Source organism: Vidua chalybeata, chromosome 4, assembly GCF_026979565.1.
Source record: "Vidua chalybeata isolate OUT-0048 chromosome 4, bVidCha1 merged haplotype, whole genome shotgun sequence".
Taxonomy (NCBI): domain Eukaryota; kingdom Metazoa; phylum Chordata; class Aves; order Passeriformes; family Viduidae; genus Vidua; species Vidua chalybeata.
Window position 1 is genome coordinate 60,844,210 of NC_071533.1, and position 13,602 is coordinate 60,857,811.

Genomic DNA, 13,602 nt, shown 5'->3' on the forward strand with positions numbered 1-13,602 from the left:
TGCATCTGTTAAAACATAGTAACAACCATGTGACACAGAATTTTTATTTCTGATTGGTACTACTCCATGCCACTGGATAGCATCCAGTATATTAATGGCTTCATTTTAGTGAAAGGACATAAGCCCACCAAAACCACCCCAAAAACCTAGCTCTTATTTTAAAAGGATTTACCACAAGTAAAAATGAATGTCTGAGCTAAAGAGGACATGGCACAAGGAAAGGAAGGGATCCTGCACCTCCCTTCTGCACGGCACAACACTTTCATACACTAGGAGTTACTGAAAACTTAACCTGAACCCCTTCTCAGAAAGTTATGAGCTTGACTCCAGGACTTTTTTATTTTAAGTAAATAAAAAATATTCACTGGCTTCAATGAATGTACATTATTAATATTTACCCAATTGCACTTACAGCACTGTTTCAAGGATTTACCACATCATTAATCATTAAAATCACTCTATGAGCCCTATTAAAAGACGAAATGCTACAAAGAGGAGTCCTGTGGCACACATAAAATAAAAGAGACACTAGCACAGAAAGGCAAAGTTCAAATGCAACTAAAATGGCAAAACAGAACCCTCCCTCCACAATGTTCACAACTCAGCTCTGTTACCCAGCCACAGTGCTTTAGGGTGCTGGGCTCACTGCAGCTCCGGAGAGGCAGCTCTGGGCAGAGCTGTTCCCCTGATCTCTGGGCCAATTCCTTTCTTTCCAGCACACACAGGAGACCTGACCTGATGCCTGCTGTCTGGCACTGTGCATCAGCCTCTGGACCTTCTCACTGTGCCCTGGGTATGAGCAGGGAGATCCCTGTGCTCTCACTGAGGAGCAGAACCATTCCCATTCCCATTAAAGTAGAACATTTAAGAACAAAACCAGAAGGAGGAAGAAAGGGCAAGTTACAGCACTTCTCAGTTAGGGCTAGATAAATGGCAAATACAGAGACAGATTCTAATATCTTTATTGACTATCAGTGACCCCACAAATATAATCAGCCTGCCAAATTTAGGCTTTTGAATTATACTGGACCAGTTTTGTTTAGCTACTCACCTGATTTTTCCAGGAAACTTCCTTTGGGCATTTTTTTAAACCCATCACTACTATTATTTTTATTTTATTGTAAAGATATAGAATAACTAAAACCTGAAACTAGAAAAATTAAAAATTCAGAGATGACAGAAAATGTAGTGTAGAAAATGTACAAGGCAAGAATGTGGTGTAGAAAATGGACAAGGCAACTGAAAGGCTTAGGGGCAGAGGTTCAGATTCCCAATTTGATCACTGAAGAGACAGGAAGAATCTCAATGACAGAAAACCTGAGGTTGTCTAACACTTAATTGTATCTTGAATATTTATTATTTTGTAAATCAATAGGATAGACTTGAGAGGTCAGGCAAGTGTAAGGAGAAGAAAAGGTGCTTCTGGATGTGATATTAGTTATCAGCAGAACAGTGAAGCAAACAGAGGGGCATGATTTCCACTGTCTCTGATCTCAATAATTATTTTGTGCTGTTGACCACCTTTACTAAGTCTGTAAGCTACCTCATGCTGTGGCAGACAGCTCACACTCTCACCTCACTGCTCCAGCACAGAAGAATCATGCAGCTCTATGCAGAGCAGCACAAGCCCATCAGTCAGCACAAAGAATTACAAAACTTCTTCACCTACCAAGGGATGGCTCAACTTTCACACAACTTCTCATTAAAATCAGGACTCTTAGCCAAAATGCAGGTATCAGCCTAGTCCAGTAATATAGGAAGACTGACAAAAGAACATGCTGCATTTTTTCCAAAGTTCCCATTATGGTCCACTTTTTAAGACAAGTTCCTTAGTTCCTGAGATCAAAGTAAGGATATACACTACAGAACTGGCAATGCTGTTGCTTAAATTTTGAAGAATGATATAATTCCCAAAAAGGTACCTACCTGTGCTCAAGAATTTAGGACCTCAAGCTTGTGTTTAATTACTGCATCAAGAACTCCTATTCAGCTTCAATGTTCTTGACCTCCACGTGCAAATCTCATTTCAAATCTAACTGGATAATTTTTATCATACTGGCAACACACAGGCTAAGGCTTGATGGATTTTGGTTCCATCTACAGCTCTGTCACAGATGCCTTGTATTTTCTCTACCAAATCACTTAATCTCTCATCAAAGAAGGCATTACACTTCCAGAAAGACTATCAGAAATGTATTCTGAGGACAATATTATGAAATAAGAGACTGGATACATGTAATGAGAAATGAAACTTAAGAGACCTAGAAAGAGTCTGCAATTTTTCTTTTTTTTTCCAGGAATCATCAAATTTATTGTCCCACAGAACTGCAATTCCCTTGGAAGATCTGTTAACTTTCTCAAAGCAGTGCTCTGATAATCAGCCAGCTAAAACTGGTATTTCAATTTCTGGTATTTGAATGAATGTTCATTGCAGTGAACAGAGTTTAAGTCACTCTGGGAACTGGCTGATGCAACTGCATCACCTGAGATAAAATATTTAAACTAGTGTTTCAGCCAGACAGTAGCTTCTTTCCTCTCTCAGCTCCCTGAAAGGGAGCTGTGCAATAGCTTCAAATTACAGGCAGTTAAAAGCACAGCTACATACTAACACAGCAAGAGCCTGGAGACAAACTTTTGTTTCTCTCCCTGGTTAAACGGGACAGAGACAAACATGACAAAGCACAAGAAAAGCACAGAACAGAAACTATGAACTCTTTGTGTAACCATCTTCCAATATCCACAAATAGAGAACGCTTCACCACCGTGAGAAGACTACAAATAAAATACCCTTCTGGTAACTGCCAGCAAATTTGATTCAAACCATTCCAGACTTGTTGGAAATGTTGTTGGCAAGTCAGCCACCAGAAATACAAATGTGCTCTCTGAAGATACTAAAAGTTGAATGTGGCAGCCATGAACAGTTGCAGAAAATGTATTTATCCAGAAACATGTATCAATATCATAATTTCAAGGATAGCGTGCCTCAGAATGTTAAAAAAAAAGATGCATTCAGTCATGGTTCACCTTAAAGAGGGAAACAGGCAAGTAGATAAAAATATAAAACTCCAGAAATACTCTGTGACACACCACAATAGACTGTGACACTTTCTGTTGTCCAGATGAGACTGTCCCAAAGTATTCTGAAGCTCAGAAATTAATTAATGTGCACACACACACACACATACACACACACACACACACATATATATATATATACGGAAATAAAGCTTCCTAAAAGCTTCCTAAATTTGGGATAATGTTAGATAGAACCAGACTATTTGAACATACAACTCTGAGCACTTTAGTGTGCAAGTTGTGCATGCAACTTATGGGGGTATCCAATTTATGGGGGCACAGCATTGCTAGCAGTGTACCCTAAACTGCTGAGTGCTCTCATAGTCAAATTGATTTCAACATTTAGGTGGACTAAAAAGTGATTTGTTATTCACTCCAAAGAAAACATCCTGTCTCTTTACCTATATAATGTCTCTCCTACACTGAGAAATCAAGATTTCATTTCACTATACCCTTTCAGAGAGCAAATTGTGAAGATGGTACAGTGTTTTGCAGAAATTTGAGGCCAAGACATGTCACCTAAAGGTTACAGAAGTCCCAATGGTTAAATGAAAAATGTTTATGCTTCATTGCTTCAGAACACAACCTCCTTCTTGCCGTGGTGCCTGCAAAGAAGGCTATTCTCTGGAAGGTCTAAATGACTGTAAATCCTCTGTGACCATACACAAAAATCTTTATTCAAGTTGTATTATCATGTAAATTTGACACAGTTGCAACCCTATCTATGAATCCAGTTGTGTGAAAATATGTTCATATTGTTTATGCTATTAAGTGATCTTAGTGTTCAGTTCTGCTCCTCTTCCAATCTCATCCCCTAGAAGAGGCAGCAGAGGGAAGCCTCAAATTTAGGGTGCTGGCAGTGACTTCACAGACAAACTTCATCTTAATGAAGACTCGGTGGAAAAATATGGAAATAGGCATTTCCCAGAACTACTCTTTCTACACCATCTCCCTAAACTTTAGGTGAATGGGTGAATCAGATTTTCCTTTAAGGTTAAGGTTATCACAGCTATGGCAGTAACACTGTAATTTTTCACCTCCTACGTAGCAAAATTATACTAGCAAAACTGAAAGCTTCATGTAAACCAAGACTTGGCTGTTACCTGTGTACATTGCCCTTGCACATGAAAGGGGAAATGCTGAAATGCTGCCTATTTCAGTGAACAATCTGAAAACTGGGAGTTCTTAAGTGAAACCATGTTAATTCCCCTCCCAGGGCATGTATATTCAAATGGCTACACTACAAACACATACTATTTATTAATTTTTTTGCAATAGAGATATCTGGAAACATCAGAAAGATCTTCACTATCACTTCCCAAATGTTCTAAGGAATTAAGAATAGAAAATTTCTAGATGTTTGCTTTGAGATATGCAAGTCTTCACCAATAAATAACAGGGTTATATGTTTCCTTTCATTGTCCCATTTTTAATCCTTACACTGATTGTTGGAAGTTAATTGAAATGCCCAAATACTCTCCACCTCCCTTCTACTACAATATCTCACATTTTTTGTCTTGTGTTGTAATAACATCCATCACACCTGTATAAATATAGTATGTGTAGATGTGCACAGGATGGGTTTCCTTCAGAAAGGATATGTTGCAAGTGTTGAGATTAAAATTAGTGTCCTTCAAAATTTTTCTCCTAGAAATCAACATTTACACAATGTTATACATAAAACAGGTTTTTGCCCACATGCATACATACACTGCTGTAATAAAATTCCATTATCAAAGCTATTTAATATTCAAAACATCATTTGGAGCTATTGACATTACAAATTAATTGAATCAAAGAACTGAGAAAAAACAAACAAAAAGCATGAAAGACAACCATAACTAAGAGAGAGCCTATTTATCAAGAAAAAGCACGAGGTGCTGTAAAACTGGTGTATCCTATGGAATTCTCAGAACTGCCAAGTTTATGGCCTCTCACTACTGTTTATTGAATGCACAGTACATAGGCTACAGGTATCTCAGAATTCATACCTTTTTTTCCCCATTCGTACTCATTTATGAACATACAAGGAGCTCCAGAAAAGACTGAAGATCTGCTGTGTCTTAATACTGGACAACAAGGTGAGAGCCCTTTCCATGGTGTCAAAAAAGTCTGTTTAGTTTTCTTTTTAAGACCTCTTGCAAACACTCAGCACACAGATGGTAACTTTTAGATGATTAAGCGCAGCGTCACTTATCTTATCTCGACACAACCATAACCAACCACAGACTTATCTAATGGCAAAACGTGTGGGAATTCTGCCAGCAGCTGCACAGCCACCAGCCACCCAAATGTTCTACCTTGTGACATTTGCAAGTAAGAAAAACTCTTTAGACACAAGCATGTTATAGCACTTGTTTTCTGTGTTTGGAAAACAATGGATCTGTAATCACGTGGCAGTGACCATCAGTAATATTTGTATAGAGGAATTTGTATAGAGGATTAGTCAGCACAGATTGTTTGTTCAAAGGGTGTTAAGAAAAAATAGAAACATGAGAGCAATACCAAAGTTTATCTCAATTTAATTTTCAGCATTCAGAGGAAGAAGGAAAATATCAATCTTTGTTAGATTTCATTATCAGCCAGCAAAAGAAAGAGCCATTTAAAAAATGTGCCTGGCCCTAAGTACGGCCAGGCATGCTGCAGCAAACCTAAATTTTCACCGAAGCAGCCAGGCATTCTCTAAAGCAAAGTGCCAGCTCACAGCTGCATGATATAGCAGCACCATTCCTGCATGAATGCCTGTGTTTGCACTTCCAGTCTGAGGAGGCACTTGGAAGAGATCAGGAATAGTCTAGACAAATAATAAGACATTGACATGCAAGAAATATGACTAATCAAAAAGAAAAACAGGAACCAGATAGGCAAGATTTTTTCCTGTAGCATTGGGCACATGTGCATAAGCAATCCAGAAGATGAAAACCCACTGTTCAAAATTTTATAAGGCAGTTCCAATGATTAGGATAGACATAGATAATTGGCACATGATGGAATCACTTTCCAAAATACACTCATGCTTAGAACATTTCATCTTTATTACGCAGAGTCAGCTAAACAAACTATTAAGTCTAAATCAATTTTTAATCTGTGTTCCACTGTTTGGATGTACAGCAACAGAGCAGTCTAAAGGACAATAGGGGGATAATAATCTTTAAATAGCATCCTTCTGAAATTTAAAAATTAAAATACATTTACCTTTACAGAAAGTCAAGTGATAATAGTCAGCAGATGGGTTAAGAGTTCAGCATTTTAATTCTTTCTAAAATCATCATCATTTACTTGCTGTTATGATTAAGTAGATATGTAGATAATATTTTTAGATAAATCTATGACTGAAGTTCCTCATGCACTTACCATTAAGTGTTAAACCCAGTCAGAAGAAAAAGATTAACTACCCTCCCAGGTACAGAAGAGAGAATTTAGTTGGTACATCAGTTTATCTGTTGCCCCCAAAACAAATTCAGTTACAAATTAGAAATTACAAATGAAAATAATTATTCTCTATAGCGAAAGTTAATTACATTAGCAAATATTCAATTATTTTAGACATTCTTTTTCACTCTTTATGTTTCTTTCTAATGACTACACTATAATGAAATTCTGTGAAGTGTTAAAATCAGATACTGCAATGAAGTAGTAGCTGTATTTGAGTGTCATAGAAAACAGATGGACCCTAAGACTCATTCTATATCCTACATTCTTTTACTTTATTCTTTCCTTCTTCATGACTTTTTTATTAACAATCATGCATTCTACAGCTGTCAGTTCCCACAACACTTGCCTTATTTAGTGTCATACTTTTCTATTCAGAGAAGGAAGAGTTCACTATGCAGTATACTAAATATAAAAAGGTGTATTTCAAATCAAGCAAAGCAAAGAGGCAACAATTTCAACATGCAAACTACAAAATAACCATTGGGAAAGAATATTTCTCAAAATAACCATTGGGACTGAGTATTTCCTGGGTAACTGCTGCTTTGCTTTTCTTTCCGTATTACAATTTTCTGGCAAACCTCAATTATATTCTCAGTGTCTTTCTAGATGAAAATGTCTTTTCTAGGGATCAACAGCATTTTGCTGCAGAAAGAACAGTTACACAGAGTGGGGGTTTACTATTTCCTAATATTTCTGAGCCTAATAACTCTGTCATCACTGCAGGACTACCACAAGATGAAAATACCAAAAATTAGGCATGGGGTTAAACTGTCATCCATGCCATACTTCTCTAATAGGAGGAACAGGTAATTTCAAGATGATCCTTGAAGCAAACAAAATATTATGTTGGGTTTTACGAATGGCATACATAACTACCTGCTGAATACCCAGACATGTACACATTATAAACACATAAAAGTCAACAGAAGGCTGGGAAAGTCTGTCAAAGGAGCTTAGCTCTCTTGACTGAGACCAAAGCAACTGAAGCCCTTCTTCTTTACTAATGGTGACAGATATAGCATAGGTAACACAGTGCTCAAGTTAGCAAGCATATGATAAATACAAGACACTAAGCACACTTCTGTACTGCACATCTTAGATGCCATGGGTGGTGGTGGTGGTGAAACCACTTAAAAATTAATTAAGAAATCACAAGTGAGAAAATGTTTATATCAAGAATCTGTTTAGTGAATCCAGAAAATGCCTCTGTAAAGAGAATGAAAGTACCTCACAAAAAGACAAAAGCTTTGGTTTACAGATTTGGTTCATTTTATTGCCTGCGAAATCTGGTTGTGTTTAGAAATCTCTCTCAGTACAAAAAGAATTTCAAACTTGAGGCTTCAAATGATATTGTCTCTAATAAAATGACAGCATAATATCTGTATAGCAGATTTATTCTCTTTCTACCCAACCAACATGCTGGCAATGCACAGTACCTTTCTCTTGTCCACAGGTTTCTGAGGCAGTTGTGTTTGATTTTAATTTAAAGAGGTGAAGACTGAGCAGCACCAGTAGCTAAGTCACAAGCTATGTTTGTTCTGGGACTTTCCACACCACAGCTCCTAGTCCTATTGGAACGCTCTCCTTTTCATCAGCAAGGAGGGCTTTCTGAGCGGTATTAGTGACATCATCTGTTAAACAAAAGAAAAGAGATTTAATACAAATCAGATTTCACTAACAGCTTTGATGGTAGCAATGCAATTGAAATTTTTTTACACAGGGTAACAAAATGCATCAGAATAAGGTATCATATGAAATTACAAGTGTGGCATCTTCTTTCTATTAAGAACACATATGGAAGCATGGCCTTTCCTAGAAGGTCCTCAGTGAAAGCAGGATGGGAACTGCTAAGCTCCTTGGCAATTAGATGAGGTCAATCCAGACTGTTAACTCTGCCTAGCTAACACTAAATTTGCATTCCATTTCAACACAAGTTATTTGTTTTTGGGATACCTAAATTGCCATGGTGGCCACCTATAAATTGTCACGTACAGATTGTCCACTGCCATGAATCTTTATAAATACCAAAAGTATACCAACATAAGGAAGTTATCATGTGGCATATTGAAAGAAGGACAAGACTAAATTTTAGAAAACCTTAATTCTGTTCTTGAAGGCAATTATCACAATTTCCTTTTGAAAAAAAGCAATCAAAAGACAATGGACAGGGTCTTAATATTGTCTTACTCGTATTTCTTTATAATACCTCAATGTATTTTGATCACAAGGGGAAACAACTGAAGCATTTGAGTTTTTGTTGATGTTCACTGCATGTTAATTTGAATTGGTACTTTCCATGCACAGAAAAATTTACAGAAATAAAATTATCATTATGGAGATATCTTCATGGAAAATACTACTCTGAAAGCTTAATAACTGAAAGCAATTCAAGTTCCTTAATGAGCAACATTTGCCTCAGTTTTCCTACAGTCTCTAAACACCTTTAACTACACCTTTCACCGCAGAGTGAAAAAAAGCAAGTAGTCTCCTCAGTACTAAATCTTCTCTTGGTATACCCCTTGTGTTAGAGATTGAGGACAAGTGAATTGAACAAGCCAAACAGATTTCAGCAATGTGTTAAGCAGACATGGGGGTCTCCAAAGCAGAGAGCTGGCAGACACAACACAGAACAGGTTAAACTCTTTGCCTTTTGGGCAAGAGAGCTGGAAGCCAGACAGAATTCCACATATGAACTCTGCTGAAACATTACGGCTATAACTACTATCATGTACAATGTTCAAATCTTCACCAAAAAAAAAATGCATTTCACATATAATACATCAGGATTGCATCCAACAGTACCAGTCCCAAAAACATAATTTCAAAACCACTTCCCTTGCTGGGAAATACTGCATTTCTCTCTAGGGGTTTGTTTAAGGCTGACACCATGTATTCTGTTGTTAGGGGTTTAAAATCTTAATCCTTTATTTGTTCAATAGGCATCTAGGTAGTATTTAATGGAGAAAGGAAATCTGCATACTCATTTCCTTAGGGCCAAATTCACTGCTGTGATAAAATACTTTTGAAAAGGATGAAAGTACAGCTAGGGCCAGATCATGGCAGAAGATCAAAGTGCTGAAACAGCTTAGTTGGCATATTTAAGTAGCACAAAACACTGGGAAAGAGGAATTCAATTTATTTATATAGTAAAAAACCTCCTCAGGCCAAGCACCTCTCTTTTTTATGACGTCAGACATGTCTCACTTCATCCCATCTTCATCATCCTTTTTGAGTTGCCCTATTCTTAAATATTCCAATATTGTTATTCCACATAAAAAAATGTACTGCTCTATTCTGGCCTTCAGTTAGCACTCTGAATACATTTAAATGAAAGAGGTTTCCCCATATTAACATGCAATATAGAAACACCTAAGACAAAGCAAGAATTTACTTGTAAAAGGTAAGTAGACAGCAATCAGGCCAATAAGATGATAACAAAACAGACCAATACTCGCAAGACACAAAAGGGGAAAAAAAACCCCAGAAAACCACAGCTCCAAATTCCAAAGTTACCTGGGTAATTTGTCTACATTGAAAAAATGTACTTTTAGCATATCTACTAATTCTGTAATACCAATTCTTCTAAAAAGTAAGTTATTTGATCCTTATTGTTAAGATTAATAGGTTTTTTTTAATTCTCTAGTAAACTCAGAAATAAAAAAATATCTTTTCTTTTTGGCCAACTGGCCTGACTATATAACAAGAATAGTGTTTACAAAAGCTTTGAGAGAAGAATGAAACAGAGATCTAGCACCTGTGTATGTTACAGTAATAAGAGCAAATAAAAAGAAGTAGCATAGTAATTTGATAATATCTGCTTCTGAAAGTGGATGTTTCAGTAGCAGAGCATATGAGTGAGATTAAAAAAGGAGATTAATTGGCAATAAGTCTTGCAAAAACTGGGGCAAATTTGAAATATTTAATTATGCCAGTCAGTACAAGTTGTTAGAGCGCTATTCACAGCGAATTACCAGCAACCACTGGAAAACTACAACCTAATAATCCTTCAGTTAATCTTCCTATAGCTTCTTAAAAGATATTGTAATACAAAAATAACTTAAAATAATTGGATACTTAATTTCTCATTTCCAGTAACTGCTAAGCTAAATCTATTTCTAATGGCGGAGAGGAAGGATAAAGAGGGGAAGCTATTACTGTGGAAATATATCTGTTAATCTACCAACAAGCAGAGCATAAACTACAGCTGTTCAAATTCATTCAGAATTCAGAATATACCATACACACCAAAAGCACCTCAAAGAACCAAAACTATTATAGAAATAATTTGACAGATGAACTGATGTTTGATACATTATTAATTTCACTCAGTGCAGTGAAATCACCAACATGTTTATATCCTGCAGTTATGGCAGCAAATGCTAAATAAACAAAGTTGATTCAGTTATGTTCTTTATCATGTAATGGCTCTCTAGACAAAATACAGTGTTATAAAAATAAGGATTTTTGCTGTTTACATGAAAATAACTAGCAATACTTGTCAACATTTCCCAAATAGTTAGGAAAGGATGGAAGGTATTCGAGATTGTTCAGGTTTTTAATCACAAACTGCAATACATAGAGTCTTTGGTCAAAGTTCTGTTTCTTACACTTTTACCTCCATCATTTCAGGCAGCATTGCATCTTGAAAGCAAGATAGGTTTAAGGGTAAGAGAGTAAACACTGATGCCAGCCTCCATCCTTTCCTTGAGATTCCCAAAATAGGCAAAGCACACAGGTTCTCAGAGATTTTAGCCAGATCTGTTCACATGGGACATCTTAGTCCATTTTAACTCTTAAACAGAGTGCATTACTTACGGAAGTTTAAAAAAATAACTACTAAGGTGGACAGCTAGTTTAGATTTCTTCTTGAAAGCAGAACAGCTGAGGACAATTCCTCTGACAACTGGGGCAATGTCATGTACAGTCCACATATGCAGGGTCTGTGGACTATAAGGGGTGGGGATCTCAAGAGAACACCTTGTTCTGTGGAAGAGTGCTACAACACACCTCAAATAGAAACAGGCAGGGTCCAAGTACAATCCCCAGAGCAGAAAAAAGAGCAACCATCCTTGGCATATGGTAACAGTAAAACAGTTTCCCTGAATGTTTTGGAAGTCCTCCCTATGTCTTTGTACAGCTGATCCACATTTTGAAGACTTTTTGAAAACAGGGCTTTTTTGCTTTAAAATGACTAAACATAAAACAAGACTGACCCAAATAAAAGGCAATTTCTTTGGGAAAACAGTGTGGAACACATCTGTGAGCTCTCTGCAGTAGTTGCTAGAGATTTCAGTTGGCAAATGCTTTGTAATGAGAATATGTACATTACTACTGGCTTTTTGTCAGAAGTTATTCTAATTGACAGCTAGAGGAGCGGGGGGAAGGGGTTCTTTCATACTACCAAATGTTCAATGATTAAAAAAGCAGATTTCTTTCAAAAAACCTATGACATTTCATTACAGTGCCTTGTATTCTACTCTAAAGCTTTCTATCCACAATATTAATTTGATTTACAGCTTTTAAGAGATCTATTTATCAGGCATACAAAATTCATGCAAGGAGACTGCATCTTCCCCTTTCTGCCCCTGCTCTTGGATTTCTAAGACTATGATATTTTGGTACCAGATTCCCTGGGATTTCCAACAGAGCAAAAACTTTATTTACATATAAATAAGTGGCACAGCTGCAGCCCCTCATGAACAACTTCACATTTTGACAGGCAGAACTTGCCAGCAACAAACACTTATGCCCAACATACATCACTTGCTCTGTCCTTTACCCATTCAGTGTCTGCCTAATATACAGTATTACAACCAGAAATGTGCTACCTTCTGCTGTGGCTGCACCAAAAGCAGATTGGGAGGAAAGAAGAAAAGCAGGAGACAAAAAAAAAACCAAAAAAAAAAAAAAAAAAAAAAAACCAAAAAAAACCAAAAAAAAAAACGAAGAAGGCAAAAAAGAGGTATTTAAAACAATCCCCTGAAAGCAAAGACAATCTAAAGGGAGGCTTCAATGTAAATGCATCATGGCCCAAGGAAGAGATAGCACAGAGCACAGAGCATGCCACAGAGTCACCCCCTTTCAACACAGATTTATCAGCAGGACAATACTGTGGCATGACATTTACAGACCACTCTATATATGAACAACATACACTTTGAAAAATGTGCAACCACAATCTCCATTCTTTACATAGTGAACAAACTTAAAGAGCACAAAAAGACTTCAGAAACTTTCTCTTATTTTTAATACCAACTTTGAAATTGATAGAGCTAAAATCAGACATGATAAGCAGCAAGTTCTTGGCTACAAATACATCTTTCATTACTAACAGGGAATATTGATGCAAGCTTTCCTGATCTGTTTTAAACTCTTGTTTTTATTGCAAAGTACATCTTTGGTGAACAAAACACAGAACTTTTATTTGGATACTAGAAGCAATGACAGATATAGAAGTAGTCATTCATTTTCCTGCCTCCCTTATGTTACATCTTTCTGTTGGCATCCCCATAATAAGGAACCCTTTGGGATCATTTGAACTTTTGTCAGCAATGATGGACTACCAAAATTAGGTCAACAATTCAAATTTGTTTCCATGTTATTCTTTTTGCTTTGCTGCAGATTACTATGCCACAATTCCCAGATGGAGAGCCTACCAATGACTGAAACAGTGCTTTCAGAGGAATTGGTATCATTCCTGACACCTTGCTGTTTTAATTGGATTATCAAGGCAAAGAAAAATCTTCCTATTCTTTCTCTTTTTCTCTGAAGTAGGGGGCAGTAGAAATTATTGAACATGTGTTTCAGAAGACTCTGAGTGTGACTTGCTTCTACAGTTGATTTAAACCATAAAACCCATTTGGAAAGTAAGCTAACTACAGTGTTTACTAGATTTTATATGACAAATACAGTGTGCAAACCGCAGGACAGGGTTGCTTTTGCATGAAGAATTAGGCAAATCTGTATTCTCTATGTTACATAGTGCTTATGTGTAACAGTCATACAAAAATTTTTTCAGTAATTAAGATGAATGGGATGAAGTACCAACCGGAGAGAAAACTATCCATATTAAATTATGTCCTTTAAGTCTAC

General features: G+C 36.7%; 1 protein-coding gene across 2 annotated transcripts in view; it reads right to left on the minus strand.

The window, feature by feature from the left end:
• Positions 1-13,602, minus strand: part of JAKMIP1 (janus kinase and microtubule interacting protein 1) — a 143,240-nt gene that overhangs the window by 83,893 nt on the left and 45,745 nt on the right. Inside the window, exon 2 of one of the 2 annotated variants that reach the window (XM_053940829.1) lies at positions 7,947-8,141. The gene's annotated coding sequence lies outside the window, so the exon portion shown is untranslated. Of the gene's footprint in view, positions 1-5,066; positions 5,248-7,946; positions 8,142-13,602 lie in introns of those variants that run through there. The other variant, XM_053940830.1, reaches the window with a different exon arrangement.